General features: G+C 45.9%; 1 protein-coding gene across 2 annotated transcripts in view; it reads right to left on the bottom strand.

Moving 5' to 3' along the window:
• LOC119963487 overlaps window positions 1–17,751 on the bottom strand; it is a 110,330-nt gene extending 92,579 nt beyond the window's left edge. The window contains exons 1-2 of one of the 2 annotated variants that reach the window (XM_038792681.1): window positions 17,640–17,751; window positions 1,853–2,315 (exon numbers count right to left, since the gene is read on the bottom strand). The gene's annotated coding sequence lies outside the window, so the exon portion shown is untranslated. Of the gene's footprint in view, window positions 1–1,852; window positions 2,316–7,871; window positions 7,927–17,639 lie in introns of those variants that run through there. The other variant, XM_038792682.1, reaches the window with a different exon arrangement.
• Window positions 17,752–18,061: the final 310 nt, after the last annotated feature.

The raw sequence follows: 18,061 nt of genomic DNA, 5'->3' as shown, positions 1-18,061 counted from the left end.
AGAGGTGAGTGCAGTGGCCATCACTAAGGAGAAGGTTCTGAGGAAACTGTCTGAAGGTGGATAAATCACCTGGACCAGATGGACTACACCCCAGGGTTCTAAAAGAGATAGCTGAGGAGATTGTGAAGACATTGGTGGTGATCTTTCAGGAATCACTGGAGGCAAGAAGGGTCCCAGAGGATTGGAAAATGGTTAATGTAACACTCCTGTTTAAGATGGGAGGGAAGCAGAAGATGGGAAATTACTGGCCGGTTAGCCTGACTTTGGTCACTGGTAAGATTTTAGAGTCCATTATTAAAGATGAGATTGCAGAGTACTTGGAAGTGCATGATAAAATAGGACGGCTTCATCAAGGGGAGGTCATGTCTGATAAATCTGTTAGAATTCTTTGAGGGGGTAACAAGGACGTTAGATAAAGAAGAACCAGTGGACCTGATCTATTTAGATTTCCAGAAGGCCTTTGACAAAGTGCCGTATAAGAGGCTGTTAATTAAGTTAAGAACCCATGGTATTAAGGGCAAGATCCTGGAAAGGACAGAGGATTGTCTGACTGGCAGAAGGCAGAGAGTGGGGATAAAGGTGTCTTTTTCAGGATGGCAGCCGGTGACTAGTGGTGTGCCTCAGGGGTCGGTGCTGGAACCACAACTTTTCACAATATCTATTAATGATCTGGAGGAAGGAACTGAGGGCACTGTTGCTAAGTTTGCAGATGATACAAAGATCTGTAGAGGGACAGGTAGTATTGAGGAAGCAGACGGGCTGCAGAAGGACTTGGACAGGTTAGGAGAGTGGGCAAAGAAGTGGCAAATGAAATGCAATGTGGAAAAGTGTGAGGTTATGCATTTTGGTAGGAAGAATGGAGGCATAGATTAACTTCTAAATGGGAAAAGGCTCAGGAAATCAGAAGCACAAAGGGACTTGGGAGTCCTTGTTCAAGATCCTCTAAGGTTAACATGAAGGTTCAGTCGGCAGTTAGGAAGGCAAATGCAATGTTAGCATTCACGTCGAGAGGGCTAGAATGCAAGAGTGAGGTTTGCTTCTGAGGTTGTGTAAGGCTCTGGTCAGACCCCATTTGAAGTATTGTGAGCAGTTTTGGGCTAAGGAAGGAAGTGCTGACCTCGGAAAGGATCCAGACAAGGTCCACATGAATGATCTCTGGAATGAAGAGCTTGCCATATGAGGAGCGATTGAGGACTCTGGGTCTGTACTCGTTGGAGTTTAGAAGGAAGGGGGGATCTTATTGAATATTACAGATACTGAGAGGCCTAGATAGAGTGGACGTGGAGTTTCCACTAGGAGGAAAAACTAGAACTCGAGACCACAGCCTCAGACTGAAGGGACTAACTACCCTTTAAAACTGAAATGAGGAGGAATTTCTTCAGCCAGAGGGGGGTGAATCTGTGGAACTTCTTGCCGCAGAAGTCTGTGGAGGCCAAATCACTGAGTGACTTTACGACAGAGATAGATTAATAAGGGGATCAGGGGTTAAGGGGAGAAGGCAGGAGGATGGGGATGAGAAACCTATCAGCCATGATTGAATTGCGGAGCAGTCTCGATGGGCCAAATGGCCTAATTCTGCTCCTGCGTCTTATGGTCTTTATAAAGCATACACTTTTTGTCACACATTCCTAATGTTTGTTCATGACAGCTATATTGGAAAAATTCATCCAACCTCCTGTGAACATTTTCAAAAAGCGCTGCTATGACAAAAGTCTTTCATTAGTCTTCCACCAAGACGGTGCAGACCCGATGGGCCGGGTGGCCTCCTTCTGCACTGTAAGGATTCTATGATTATGTTTGCATTGTCCCCAGTTGACACGGTTAACGCAAATGTCACACAATCCCGGCATACCTTGTTGATAACCCAGCGACTCACCACGAGCAGTGCCACAGAAGATCTGCTAGCAAGATGTTGAATGGCGTGGAGTTAAATCTGGAGCATTAGGACCATGAGATAAACAGAGAGCGGGCATACAGTAGCATGGGCGAAAACCGTTGAAGGGCAAATTCAGGACTGCTGTCAGGCAGAATCCTTCACACAAGCAGTCATCAGCACTGGGAACAGACTTCGAATGAGAGTAATGGTGTCGCCCAGCGGCCTGCTGGGTGTCGCAGTGCGATGGGGTAGGCCTCTCCCTCTGGATCAATGGGCCGAATGGGCTTTCTGGTTTCCGTTTTGTCTTGTTGGTCCTGTGCTTACTTGTGCAGATGTTTTACGGAATGCAGAACAAGAGGGAAACAATGCACAGAATGCGGCCTGCAACTGTGAGATGGAATGTGTTGTCCTTTAAACTGTTTGGAATCGTGATTTGTTTCTGAAATTAGATGCAAGAAACAAATGATGAACGGGCGTGATATTGTGGTCCACACTTTCAGTGGCACAGACATGCCAGATTTGAAGTCAAATTCATACTCACGTCAGCGATAGATTCAAATTTGAGTTCCTATTTCGCTCACAGACTTAATTTTTAAAATATTGCATTGCAAGAGAAAACTTCCAGAGCGCATATGAATATTGTGACTATCCAAACAATTGTCACAAATCACTGGTAATTTTGCCGCTTGTTTACATTTGAAATGGCTCAAAAATATGCTGATGAAAATTACAGCGCGCCACAATTGGTGCCATTCTGCTGGTGTTGATCCCATCCGCTTGGCTTTGCTTTGAACTATAGTGTTGGACCTTCAAAACTCTCCTCCATACCTCCCCGTCACTAACGCTGTCCTCCTTAACTTAGGGGGGTGCCCGAAACATCAAGCAGGTTTGAACGGGAACCCACCAATGAATCTTGTGTGAGAGAAAATATTTCCTGTACTCATGATATCCCCCAATGGGAGTTGTTATTAATTTAATAAATGTAACAAGAAACACATTCAAACAAAAAGGAAAAAGCAAGTAATTTTGCAAAGGTATGGGTTACCCAACATGATAAAACAGAATTGTAAGGCAGTTGCAGAGAGAATATTAAACTGTCCAATTACACATCCATTGACACAGTCATACCAATATTCTTGATCCGCATTTTTAAAAAAAAATATTTCGCTGGCTGGGCTAACATTTGTTGCCCATCCTCAATTGCCCTTGGGACAGTATTGATGAGCCACCTTCTTGAACCGCTAGTCTGCTGGTGCAGGTACTCCCACAGTGCTGTTAGGAAGAGTGTTCCAAGATGTAAATGCAATGATAGTGAAGGAACGGTGATATATTTCCAAGTCAGGATGGTGTGTGGCTTGGAGGGGAACTTGCAGATGGTGTTGCCATGTATTTGCTGTCTATGTACCTCTTAGATGGGAGAGGTCACAGGTTTGGAAGTTGATGTTGAGGGAGTCTTGTTGAGTTGCTGCAGTGAATTTTGTAGGTGATACACACACTGCTGCCGCTTGGTGGAAGGAGTGAATGTGTAAAGTGGTGGAAGGAGTGTCAATCAAGTGATTTGCGTTGTCCTGGACGGTGTCAAGCTTCTTAAATGTGGTGGAGACACACTCATCCAGCAAGGGGGGAGTATTCCATCACACTCCTGACCTGCCTCGTAGATGGTGGACAGACTTTGGGGAGTCAGGAGGTGAGTTACTCAATGCAGGAGTCCCAGCCTCTGACCTGCTCTTGTAGCCACAGTATTTAAAACTGGTCAGGTTAGGTCTCTGGTCAATGGTAACAACCAGGATGTTAACAGTGGGGGATTCAGAGATGATAATGCCATTGAATATCAAGGGTGGATGATTCATTTTCCTCTTATTGGAGATGGTCATTGTCTGGCATTTGTATGGCACAAATATTAAATATTACTTGCCACTTATCAGCCCAAGTCTGATTGTTGTCCGGGTTTTTCTTCATATGAAACTGACTGCTACAGTATCTGAAGAGTCACAAATGGTGCTGAACATTTGCAATCATCCCCACTTCTGACCTTATGATGGAAAGTAGTTTGTTCATGAAGCAACTGACGATGGTTAGGGCTCACACACTTCCCTGAGGAACTCTTACAGCGATGTCCCTGGACTGAGATGATTCTTCAACAACCACCACCATCTTCCTTTGAGGTAGGTATGGCTCCAACCAGTAGAAAGTTTTCCCCAAATCCCATTGACTACAATTTTGCCAGGGGTGTCATCAATGCCATGTTCCGTCAAATGCTACCTTGGTGTCAAGGGCAGTCACTCTCACCTCATCTCTTGATTTCAGCTCTTTTGTCCATGTTTGGACCAAGATTGTGATGAGAACAGGAGCTGAGTGACACTGGTGGAACCCACAATGAGCAGCAGTGAGCATTATTACTAAGTCACACTTGATAGCGCTGTTGATGACAGCTTCAATCACTTTGCTGATGAATGAGAGCAGGCTGATGGAGTGGTAATTGTCTGGGTTGGATTTGTTCTAACTTTTGAGCACAGAACGTAACAGGATAATTTTCCATATTGTTGGGTAGGTGTTGAAGCTGTACTGGAACAGCTTGGCTAGCAGTGCAGCATGTTCTGGAGCACAAGTCTATTTAGTACTATTACTGCAATGTTGTCAGGGTCTATAGCTTTGCAGTATCCAGTGCTTTCAGCTGCTTCTTGATGTCTCAAGGAGTGAATCAAAGTGGCTGAAGATTAACGTCTGCGATGTTGGGGGCCTTGGCAGGAGGCTAAGATAAATCATCCTCTCCCTACTTCCGGCTCAAGGTGGTTATTCTTCCACCTTTTCTTCTGAACTGATATGCTTGGCTCCCCATCATTGAGAAGGGATATCTGTGGAGCCTCCTTCTCCTTCTGTTACATATTTAACTGCCCACCGCCATTCACAGCCGGATGTGGCAGGACTGCAGAGGTTTTACACATCTGTTGGTTATAGGATTGCTTAGTTCTGTCCACCAAATTGCTACATTCACTCCTTGCCATGCATGTTGTCCTGAGGTGTAGCTTCACCAGGTTGGCACCTCATTTTTGGGTGTGACTGGTGTTGCTCTTGACAGGCCCTCCTGCGCTCTGCATTGAACCAGGGCTGACCCTTTGGCCTTAAGGTATTTGTCGAGTGAGAGATATGCCAGATCATTTGGTTACAGATTATGGTTGAGTACAATTCTGTTGCTGCTGATGACCCACAGTGCCTCATGGATGTCCAGTCTTGAGCAATTAGATCTGTTTGAAATAATTTAGCACGGTCGATTTTATTGTCACAAGGACTGTGCGGTAGTCACTCCTACCGATACTGTCATGGACAGATGCATTTGCGACAGTTAGATTAGAGAGGACAAGGTGAAGTAAGTTTTTCCTTCTTGCTGGTTCACTCACCCGTCCAGCAGTTATATATTCCATGAGTTGGCCAGTCGTGGTACTACTGTGCCACTCTTGGTGATAAGACTTCGAAGTCCCCCACCCAGAGTGCATTGTGTGCCCTTTCCACCCTCAGTGCTTCCTCCAAGTGGTGTTCAACATCAAATGATTTCCTTGCACATGTATGGCATGATGCCCCGAGACTTTATGGGGTCCGGAACGAATATGGAGAGCTCCTCGATCAACTTCTTCCCCACACTGTACCCCACTACTTCTGCTGAGTTGGTCTTGCCGGTGGGAAAGGACATAACCTGTGGTAGTGATGCCGTTGTCTGGGACATTAACTGTAAGCTATGATCTCGTGAGCATGTCTATATCAGGCTGTTGCTTGACCAGTCTGTGAGGCAGCTCTCCCAATTTTAGCACAAGGACCGAGATGTTAATAAGGAGGACGTTGCAGGTCAGCAGGGGTGTGGTTTCCAGTGCCTAGGTCGATGACAGGTGGTCCGTATAATTTTCTTCCTTTCCTGTAACAGTTTGGTACACCCGAGTGGTTTGCTCGCCAATTTAGAGCACAGTTAGCGGGCGGCATGGTAGCACAGTGATTAGCACTGTTGCTTCACAGCGCCAGGGTCCCAGGATCAATTCCCGACTTGAGTCACTGTCTGTGCAGAGTCTGCATGTTCTCCCCGTGTCTGCGTGGGTTTCCTCCGGGTGCTCCGGTTTCCTCTCACAAGTCCCGAAAGACGTGCTGTTAGGTAATTTGGACATTCTGAATTCTCCCTCAGTGTACCCGAACAGGCGCCGGAATGTGCCAACTAGGGGCTTTTCACAGTAACCTCATTGCAGTGTTAGGTCAGCGCAGCGGAGCAGTGGTTAGCACTGCTGCCTCACGGCGCCGAGGTCCCAGGTTCGATCCCGGCTCTGGGTCACTGTCCGTGTGGAGTTTGCACGTTCTCCCCGTGTCTGTGTGTGTTTCGCCGCCACAACCCAAAAGATATGCGGGTTAGGTGGATTGGCCACGCTAAATTTCCCCTTAATTGGAAAAAATGAATTGGGCACTCCAAATTTATTTAAAAAAACAACTTCATTGCAGTGTTAATTTAAGCCTACTTGTGACAATAAAGATTTTTTTTTAAAAGCACCAACCACATTGCTGTGGTTCTGGAGTCATATGTAGAGCAGACCAGGTAAGGAAAGCAGATTTATTTCCTCAGAAGAAATTTGCAATCAAGAGTTCTCCATGGCGAGGGAACTTTACATATGTGGTGACACGAGCAGCGCTGGTGCATAACCCATAGCTGTAAACTGCAAAGAGATGTTCTCAGCAGCATCTCACATTCAATCATAAGAGTTTTACAGCACAGGAAACATTTGGGCAGCACGGTAGCATTGTGGATAGCACAATTACTTCACAGCTCCAGGGCCCCAGGTTCGATTCCCGGCTTGGGTCACTGTCTGTGCGGAGTCTGCACATTCTCCCCGTGTGTGCGTGGGTTTCCTCCGGGTGCTCCGGTTTCCTCCCACAGTCCAAAGATGTTCAGGTTAGGTGGATTGGCCATGATAAATTGTCCCTTAGTGTCCAAAATTGCCCTTAGTGTTGGGTGGAGTTACTGGGTTATGGGGATAGGGTGGAGGTGAGGACCTTGGGTAGGGTGCTCTTTCCAAGAGCCGGTGCAGACTCAATGGGCTGAATGGCCTCCTTCTGCACTGTAAATTCTATGATCTATGATCCCAGGAAGAGTCCCTTAGGCCCATAGCGTCTGCGCCAGCCATCAAGCACTTATCTCTTCTAATCCCAATTTTCCAGCACTTGTATGCTTTGGAACTTGCACATCAAATATACAGAAAAAAATATATTACTCTCGATCACAAAATAGTAAATTAAAAATTGCCTGATGATTCATTCTGAAGCACTACATTCCCACTAAGTTATACTATCTGCATTGCTTGATTCAAATTATTGGACGATTTAATTATTTAAGAACAAATGAACATGTTTTCCAATCAGCCGAACTTATCTTTCGAGTTCTTGTTTGGAGTGGCGAATGGTACAAATTCGGTTAAACTACCGGATTGAGATAACAGTAGAAATCGTGTTACCAGGTGACTAAATTATTGTTTGTGTGAAGCAACAACTCCTAACTCATTTTTTAAATATTTGCCAAGGAGGTTTTGCAGCAATGCTGACATATTTCGAGTTACATTTCAAAGCCTTCAACCCATTTTAACCCTCATTTCCAAGTCAACACAAAGTCCCATCCTTTCTGTCAGGGGGAAGAGCGATTCCTCCCTTGCACCGCCCAAATCTCCAGTGCGTAGCTCACCTTCCGCCTTTCTTTCCTTGGCTGCTCTCCCAGCTCCTCCTCTCAGCCTCTCCACCGGCCTGGGCTCCAGACACACGGCCCCCCACCTCCTTCCTTCCTTCAAATCAGGATCAGCAAAGTCCAGGCTCCTCAAACAACACACTCACCGACTTCCTTCCCCCCTCCGACACCTCAGTCAAACCTGCCCCACACCTGACTGTAAACACTCCTGCCTGTCCTTGCTGCCTTCCTCATCATATCTCACCCTCACCTGCTGCTTTAAACCTGACTTCCAAATCCCCATCTCACCTGTGACTCTGGCCTTTATTTCGCCTCCCCCTCTTTTGCTGGAACCCTGCAAATCCTGCATCATTTTCATTTGCTCACCGACTATTGCTGGGTGGAGCAATGTGATCTTCAGGGTTTCCAGACATAAACAGTCTGGTTAGAAATAAATGGTTACAAGTTGCCAGCTTACTATTTCAGGGAGCAGCTGTGCAAGGCTTTACTGATTAATTCTGTTGCCTTTTGTTTCACCTGTGAATATTATGTTCTGCAGTTTTAAAAATATTTTGCATGATGAATCAGACCTGTTTATATCATGCAGGCTGACCCGAATATTATTCTGCTTTACTGCTAATGCATGCACACCAAGTGATTTCTGTTGCCCAGCAAAGAATTTAGTGATAAAATGTACTGAAATCAATTATCTTTACATTTTTATTCCTGGTTTTGCACTACTTTGGCGCTGCATTACACCCAAGAGCTGCATTGCAAATAACAATCAGGCTTTCATGTAATCAGTGGTTAAGTGATTGAAGCATAAACTAAGTTGCAGATCCACAAGGTGGTAAATTAGATTTTTTTTCCCTGAAACGTTGCCTCCTCTATTCCAGTGGGTACTTTGTGTCCCAGAGGACAAGTTGCTCAAGATGTGCATCGCCCGAGCTCGAAAAGACACATCTTTATAATGCTGTCCCTGGAGAACTGTCATTCTGACAAACAATCATTGCAAGAGCGTGCAATCCACTGTCCTGCTAATGACACCTGTCACAAAGGGTGAAAAAAATTAAACTGAGAGGTTTCGAGTACAGCGGCAGGGATGTGTTGTTGCAATTATGCAAGGCTTTGGTGAGGCCACACCTAGAATATTGCGTGCAGTTTTGGTCTCCTTTTCTGAGGAAGGATGTTCTTGCTCTCGAGGGAGAGCAGCAAAGGTTTATCAGACTGATTCCAGGGATGGCAGGACTGTCATATGAGAGATTGACTAGGTTGGGATTGTTCTCGCTGGAGTTCAGAAGAATGAGGGGGGATCTCATCGAGATTTATAAAATTCTAACAGGACTAGACAGGGTAGATGCAGAGAAGATGATCCCCATGGTGGGTGTGTCCAGAACCAGGGGTCACAGTCTGAGGATTCAGGGTAAACCATTTTGGACAGAGATGAGGAAACATTTCTTCACCCAAAGAGTGGTGAGCCTGTGGAATTCATCGCCACAGAAAGTAGTTAATGCTAAAACATTGAATATATTCAAGATTTGGCTAGATACAGCACTTGAGGAGAATGGGATCAAAAGTTATGAGGAGAAAGCAGGATTAGGCTATTGAGTTGGATGATCAGCCACGATCGTGATAAATGGTGGAGCAGGCTCGAAGAGCCAAAAGGCCTCCTCCTGCTCCTATCTTCTATGATTGCATCTGTGTAAAATACCAAGTCCTCTTTAAAGATCACACTGGAAAACCAATTGAAAAATTCCAGAATATCAGGCATATGTTAAAAATATGAGTTGTGCTGCTGTCTCTTAAATTAATTTTTTTTTTATAAATTTACATTACCCAATTATTTTTTCTATTAAGGGGCAATTTAGAGTGGCCAATCCACCTACTCTGCACATTTTTGGGTTGTGGGGGCGAAACCCACGCAGACACGGGGAGAATGTGCAAACTCCGCACGGACAGTGACCCAGAGCCGGGATCGAACCTGGGACCTCAGCGCCGTGAGGCGGTTGTGCTAACCACTAGGCCACCGTGCTGCCCTTCTTAAATTAATTTTATAGTGCAATGCATTTAATTTGAGAGCGACTCTAATGTTTTAAAAATGCAAATTGATTCTTTTCAAAATGATATTTATTCACCGATTGGTGAGTGGATCGATGTTATCATGTAATATTATCTGGTTGTCTGTTGAAGGCAACATCTTGGGTAAATATAAATAATTATTTCTGAACCGTGAAAGGCCTTCGACAGAGTCGAATGGAAATACCTCATAGAGGTACTGGAGCGGTTCGGGCTTGGAACAGGGTTCACCGCTTGGGTAAAGCTCCTATACAACGCCCCCATGGTGAGCGTACGGACCAACAATACCAACTCCCAATACTTCCAGCTGCACAGGGGCACCAGACAAGGATGTCCACTGTCCCCGCTGCTGTTCGCACTAGCAATCGAACCGCTAGCAATCGCGCTCAGGGCAGCAAAAAATTGGAGGGGGATCCGAAGGGGAGGCAGAGAGCACAGAGTCTCACTCTATGCAGATGATCTGCTCCTCTACATCTCGGACCCACAAAGCAGCATGGACGGAATCATCGCGCTCCTGAAAAAGTTTGGAGCCTTCTCGGGCTACAAACTCAACATGAGCAAAAGCGAGATCTTCCCAGTACACCAGCAAGAGGGGGGGGGGGGGGGGGGGGGGGGGGGCAGCACTAAAGGGGCTGCCGTTCAAACAAGCCCAACATAAATTCCGCTACCTGGGGATCCAAATAGCCCATGACTGGAAAGGGATCCACAAATGGAACCTCACCAGCCTGGCGGAGGAAGTAAAAAGGGACCTGCAAAGATGGAACACACTCCCACTCTCCCTCGCGGGGAGAATCCAGACGATCAAAATGAACGTATTGCCCAGGTTCCTCTTCCTGTTTAGATCCATTCCGATCTACATCCCCAAGGCCTTCTTCAAAGCGCTGGACAAACTTATCATGGCGTTCGTATGGGGGGGGGGGGGGGGGGTAAAAATGCTAGGATCCCAAAGAAGGTCCTACAAAAAAAAAAATCCGGGGGGGGGGCTAGCCCTCCCGAATCTACAATTCTACCACTGGGCGGCAACAGCCGAGCGAGTAAGGGGATGGATCCAGGAGCCAGAAGCCGAGTGGGTGCGTGCGGAGGAGGCCTCCTGCATGGGGACCTCCCTCCGGGCCCTCGCCACGGCAGCACTCCCATCCCCACCCAAAAAACACTCCAGCAGCCCAGTGGTGACAGCCACCCTCCAATCCTGGAACCAACTGCGGCAGCAATTTGGCCTGAACAAAATGTCGGACAAGGCTCCCATCCGCAACAACCATAGGTTCAAACCAGCACTGACTGACGCCACCTTCAAAAGGTGGTGGCAGGACGGGGGGACACTGACAGTCAGGGACCTATACACGGACGACAGGATCGCAACACTGGACGAACTGACAGAGAAATTTCGGCTAGCTGGGGGGAACGAGCTATGGTACCTGCAGCTCAAAAACTTCCTACGAAAGGAGACAAGGACGTACCCACAACCGCCACGACAGATACTACTGGAAGACCTACTGGACGCAAGTATCCTAGAGAAAGGGAACTGTAGCGACATGTATGACCGACTGGTAGAAAAGGACGACACCGTACTGGACGCAACAAGAAGGAAATGGGAGGACGACCTGGGGATGGAGATAGGGTGGGGACTCTGGAGCGAAGCACTGCATAGGGTCAACTCCACCTCCACGTGCGCAAGGCTCAGCCTGACGCAACTAAAAGTGGTACATAGAGCCCACTTAACGAGAAACCGTATGAGTAGGTTCTTCCCGGAGGTGGAGGACAGATGTGAACAGTGCCAAAGAGGCCCGGCCAACCACGCCCACATGTTCTGGTCTTGCCCCAGACTTGTGGAGTACTGGACAGCCTTCTTCGAGGCTATGTCCAAAGTGGTGGGGGTGAGGGTGGAGCCATGCCCGATAGTGGCGGTCTTCGGGGTTTCAGACCAGCCAGATCTATTCCCGGGGAGGAGGGCAGACGCCCTTGCCTTTGCCTCCCTGATCGCCCGCCGTAGAATCCTGTTTGGCTGGCGGTCAGCAGCACCGCCCAGAGCTGCAGACTGGCTGTCCGACCTCTCGGAATCTCTCCAAATGGAGAAGATCAAATTCGCCATCCGAGGGTCAGACGACGGCTTCCACAGAACGTGGGAGCCATTCATGCAATTGTTCTGGGACCTGTTTGTGGCCAACGTACAAGAGGAAGAATAGTCGGGTGGCCAAGAATCAGGGGAAAATGGACGGGAATCGGGGGAAGGTAGCCGGGGGGGGGGGGGGGGGGGGGGGGGGGGGGGGCAGGGCTACGGGTTCGTTACGGGGGTTTGATGGCTAGCTAAGGCCCAAAACCAAACTAAATAAATGCCAATAAACATGTGCCTCGGCCATATTGGGGAATGTAAAATATGTATGCCGGCTAAAGGGGGAGGCCACAGTTATTATTACGAAGATGCTTACCTGTAAATATATACGTTAATTTTTGCGTGTTCTTTTTTTTTTCTCTCTCTCTAACAATTTGTAATTTGTTCAATATAAAACATGAAAACTGAATTAAAAACATTTATAAAAAAAAAAAATTCTGAACCGTGAACAAATGAGTTAGGATTTTTCCAAGGGAAGTCAGTTCCTCTGTTTATCAGAGAATCCACTTGAACAAATCAGGAGTGTTTCCTTGGAGGTGCCTGCTGAACAACAACCTCCACCGCTTTATAATGAAGGCTGCGTAATCGTGTCCAAGTCACACGCCATTCATTCCTTCATTGTCGCTGGGTCAAAACTTGTGAGAGTATCTTCACCACATGGGTTGCGGCAGTTTAAGAATTAAAAAGCCTGCACCGCATTCTCAGGGCAGCAGGAGGTGAACGATAAATTCCGTACTTGCCAGTGAAGACCACATCTTGAGAATGGATTGAATAAAAACAAAATCGTTGATGCAGAAATGGGGAGTGCAAAGTGTGCACCTGGATGGTTGAATGAAAATCGAGCGTTCTTCCTCATCCCTGATTTATTATCCAATGATAATTGGATCAGGCAGGATGCAAACAACAAACCCCCTGTGTGATGTCCAATCGATGGTCCAATTGGAAAGTCTATCCCCATGTTCCTGGGAATATTTCTTTGAAATATAACATTCGATGTGCAATTGCCAATCTTCTTTTCTGAGGCCTCCGACAATCTGGCCTAAATCCTGTTTCCAAATCATGGGTCTTTAGAGGAACTTAAAATCAGTGTCAGTTTAGTTGAGGCCTACAAAGTAAATGAAAGGACTAGACTGTGTAAAATGTTTGTCTTGCGCTCATCTTGAACTCAATTAATGGCAAGAATACCAAATTTCAAACAACCACAACAATTTATAGTCCAGGAGAAAAGAGCGATTGTTTGCCAGTTGTCCCTGATTGGCCAAGGAGTTGCCACGGAGAAAGCAATGGGGGAACTATAGGTCCTCCAAATTCCCCGGTAATTCAAAAAAGGAACAAAGCTTGAACATATTCCTTTTGTTTGCAGAGAACGGATCCCTGTGTATGAAGGTATGTCGCTGCTAGCAAGGGTAAATGATAACAGCCGATTACCTTAAATTGGGTGTTAGTGTAGCTACTAGCGCATTCAGGTGCTGCCCAATCGCAGAATCACAACTAACAGTAAATATTTTGTTTTGTCTTTTGCCAGTGTGGGCTGGTTGAGTACAGTCCGTACACAGCCTATTATGGACAACTGAGAAAACATGCAATTTAAGTTGGTCAGCCAATTGCATACAGCCTATGTTTGGGTATGACACGGGCACCAAAATTCATACACAATTGTAGGGTAGGCAGAATAACTTTTTAAACTGATAGCCGCATCCAGTTAGTGGCAAATGCCACTCTTGTCATCACTGCATAGTAGCAGCGTGAAATAGCTTCCTTGCCAACCAATCAGCACCTTTTGCTCCTGGAGTATAGATTATTGAGATTGTTTGAAATTTGCCATTCTTGTGTTTGTCCTGATCAGCACAAGAGGAAAAGCTTTGTAGACATGTCTCCCTTTTCAGCAATAATAGTAGAACTGTGGAACAGGTTGCTGAGCTGTATGCCGATTCACCATGTACCTTTGAGCCGGTCCAATTCTGACTGGGCTAGAAATCACACCGCAGAAGAGATCGTATCAAATATTACAGGCGATGGTTAATGTGGTCTCCTGTTTTGATTAGTTTTGATCAAATAGAGGAAACTGAGATGCATTTTCAGATTTTCTTATGTGCGAATTGGTTTTGGGTTTCTGATCTGTATTTCTGCTTTTATTGTAGCAGAGTATGTGAGACCTGCAGGTGGCGACTTGCGGGTTGGGGGGTGGCGGGTTGTTGTCATGTGGGTCAGGAGCCTCTCAACCCGCTGCACGGGCATTACAATCACACAGGGCTGGCTGACCTTTGCCTAGTATCGTTTTTACATAGTTCAGTCCATCCCTCACTGGAGTTATGCCGAGAAATGGTGAGAACCATCTCAGAATTTCAGTGAAGAGAGAAGAAAGACTTGCTAACCACAATGATCACTGGATGTCTCAAAGTGCTTTACAACCAATTAAATACTTTTGAAGTTGAGCCACTGCTGTAATGAAGGGAGTGGGTGTTAAAGGGTGCGATCGAACAAAATGGAAACAGAGACCCATAGCGAGCGCGTTTAGCCGCACCTTTGCCAGCACCCACAGCGCCAAGAAACACAATGCTATCTAACACGACTGGTTAGATTGGGGCCTCAGCGGGGAATGCGTGCCCGAGACCGCGCTTGGTCCCGTTTCCTGCATTGAAGAGCCCTACTCGCCGAAACTCCTCAGTGCAGGGAGAGGTCGGGACGCTATTTTTAAATCGCGTCCCATCTCTCGCCCCCCCAAACGTGAAACCTCCCAAAGCCCCAATTCACTTATAAGGGGGTCCTCAGCAAGCCCCCCCCCATCTCATGTGTAGAGGGCACCCCCAGGCCTGACCATCACCATGCTAAAAATGCCAGCTTGACACTTTGGCACTGCCAGCTGGCACCTTGGCAGTGCCAGGCTGGCACCCAGGTGGCACTGCCAGCATGCTAGGCTGGCAGTAGCAATACCAGGGTGCTACCCTGTCCAGACGGTAAGCACCTGGAGGCCTACGATCCCCTTGGAGATCCCCACAAGTGCCGTTGTGGGGACTAGTACTGAAAGGTACTCACCGGCAAAGGGGATATATCCCAATGGCCTGGTTACCTCAGGGAACTGCACATTAGAGTTAGACTAGCTGTCTCACTCTAATATGCCAATTTGCCAAAATATGATTCCGCCCATAGATCTCGCGAGGCAGAGCAAGCCAGGTAGATCCCGGGAGCGGGGTCTCCTGGCATTTACCGGTCACATTGCCCTGTGGCACGCTGCTTTTCAGGTGTAGCATGGCAGATAGATCGCACTCAAAGTCTTTGAAATATTGAACAATTTCTTTCTATATGGATCTGAACTACAGGTACTGACTTGCTTTAAATTTAGCGGGAGATTAAGAGAATCTCTCGAGAAACTGTGTCAATTGGCCGGAGGACCAGTCAGCAAAGGGCAAGATTTAAGATAATTGACAAAAATAACAAGGGAAATGGAGAAGTCTCTTTTTCAATGAGTTCTGATGACCTGGAATCGTCTGTGAAAGATTTAATAGTAACTTTCTAAAGGGAATTAGATATATACTTCACAAGGAAAATAATGCAGGTCTATGGAGAAAGAGCCAACGGTGTTGGACTATTTGGATAGCTTTTACAAAGAGCTGTCATACGTACAGAGGGCTGAATGACCTCATTCTGCACTGTACATTATTTTAACTGCTGCTGTTTTCAGTCAATAGAGACAATTTCCTATTAAAGCTCAGGGTTTATTGATGACAGGGACAACAGCTATATATTTCAATGGAGAAGATGCGGAAGGCATCACATGGAGTTGATCCATTCATAAGGAGTCTACTTTGTGCAAATAAACAATTTGCATCACAGATAGAAAAAGCCCAGAATGATTCAACAGTGGAAACAGGCAATGTCGCAACTACACAAATGATTTGTGAGCACCTTAAATAGAGAGATTGGTGAACTCTCTCATCGGGACTCTAATCACGGATTAGCAACCGAGGTGTTAATTAATGTCTCCCCGTCCCCAGTACAGATTGTTCTGCATTTTGCTTCAGATTGCCAGAAATTGCACTTTTCCTTTTTGCCAGAACTGGAAGAAAAGAATAATTGTGTGCGGATTGGGTTAAATATGTGTCATAATGAGAATGGAAGTGTAGTCGGTGTGAGCTCTGCAGCTACATTCGAACAGGCAAAATGACACCAAGAAACCCGTCTAGACTTCTCTCTGGGGGAGAATTTTAAAGAACCTGATTTAGCCAGTCAACCCTTACAAGCTCATTCAACCTACAGCAAACAGATTTCTTACACATATGCAGGCACACTATTTCAATTTAATTGGACCCTTGTACAAAAGGCAAAGTTATGACCAGAAAATAGGTGAATAGAATACAACTATTTGAAAAATAAGAAATAAAAATAGGAAAATATTGGAAAAAAGGAGCAGGAGGAGGCCATTCGGCCCTTCAAGCCCGTTCCGCCATTCATTATGATCATGGCTGATTATCCAACTCAGTGACCTGTTCCCGCTTTCCCCCCATATCCTTTGTTCTTTTTGCCCAAGTACTGTATCTAATTCCTTAAAAACACAATGTTTTGCTCTTAACTGTTTTGTGTGGTAGAGATTTCCACAGGCTCACCATTCTCTGCATGAAGAAATTTCTCATCTCAGTTCTAAATGGTTTACCTTGCATACTTCGACTGTGACCCCGGTACTGGACTCCTCCACCATCGGAAATGTCCTTCCCGCATCTACTCTGTCTAGTTCTGTTAGAATTTTATAGGTTTCTATGAGAACCACCCTCCCCCTCCATTCTCCAGTGAATACAATCCAAACCGAGTCAATCTCGGTAAACCTTTGTTGCATTCCTTCCATAGCAAGAACATCCTTCCGCAGCTAAGCAGACCAAAACTGCACACAAATTGCACTTTTCCTTTTTTGCCAGAACTGGTGTGGTCTCACCAAGGCCCTGGATAACTGCAGCAAGACACCCCTGCTCTTGTACTCAAAACCTCTCGCAATGAAGGGGACCTTCAGCCACTGAATACAGTAAGTATTACATGCATCACAATTGTATTGAAGCACCTTCAGAGGGCAACATGATTTATGTTGAAAAATTGCACTGCGATGGCCATTTCAAAATGTTTTGTAATGTTCTTTTAGACATTTTGGGAATAAAGTATATTTTTGCAACAACAAAAAAAGTGATACAATGAAAATAAACCTTCCTGGTCCTACTTCAGATGGTTGAAATGTAAGGTTAGCTTCTCGGACCAAAATGAACGCAGTCAGCAGCCCATAAAGCTTGAACATTACTTACAGAATCCCTGTAAGGGTAACTGGGCCATCTGATTCTACCCAGCGATCAGATAACTTGGAAAGGGCTAACTGAACTGAGAAGGTGATTTGAGCATCTTGCATTTACCAGTACAGTCATTACAACAACAAGCACATGAAAAGGAACGGGTAGCACGAATATTTTTTTTAAAAATCACATCCGCCCGTCACGCACATGTTGTGGCAGCGACTCTAAAGTAGTGCAGAGGGTTCATAAAAAGAGCAACAAGGTGGAGCAGGCGCGGAATAAAAGATACCGTGAGAGGCGGTGTAAAGGAGGCAAGAAAATGGTTCAGAAAATGAAGACAAGTCTCCTCTGGATCAGCAATAAGTGGCTGTATTTTCAATGCCATTTAAGCTTATGCTGGCTTTAAACTGCAAAAAAACATCCTAGATATCTGGACTTAAAAGAAAGAAATTGATGGGCTTGCGGAGCTGGTCTTTTATAAACCATATCCAACTATAAACACCATTCTGGTCACCCCCTTCCCCCTCCTTTCTACTCCTGCACAGCATCTCAGCGAGGCAACTAAAATTAAGCCATGAAATAGAATTTAAAAAATAGAAACTGACACAGCAAAATACTCACGGGTCTACCGCTGCTGCCGTCTCCGCTTGTAAACTGTGCGCTCATTCTATCTCAAACCCAAACTATCATGGGATCTGCAGTTAATCGGCGCATGAGTTGATGCGGTTTGATAGGGTTAACGCCGTCTCCCAACTGAGAGTTAATCTCCATGCAAGGGGAATTGTCGAACCTCGCCTATCTTGGAAAGAAGGTTTGCAATCCCATGCTTCATATTTACCGGGATCTGCACCGTGACAAGGCAGCGCCTTCTTGACTTGATTGCATTGGAACATTTGCAAGCAAGTGTAAGATAAAGTTTTGCCCAAACACATTTCCTGTTGGAGACGATTCCCTTTGCAGCATTGATCCCTCACTAATGTTTGTAAATCTTGAAAGTTCTAAAATGTGCTGCATATTAGATTGCATTGTGCTTGCATTTACCA

The sequence above is a fragment of the Scyliorhinus canicula genome, chromosome 3 (genome assembly GCF_902713615.1).
Source record: "Scyliorhinus canicula chromosome 3, sScyCan1.1, whole genome shotgun sequence".
Taxonomy (NCBI): domain Eukaryota; kingdom Metazoa; phylum Chordata; class Chondrichthyes; order Carcharhiniformes; family Scyliorhinidae; genus Scyliorhinus; species Scyliorhinus canicula.
The sequence above is the reverse complement of the archived record's forward strand: the minus strand, read 5'-3'. Positions and strand labels throughout refer to the sequence as shown.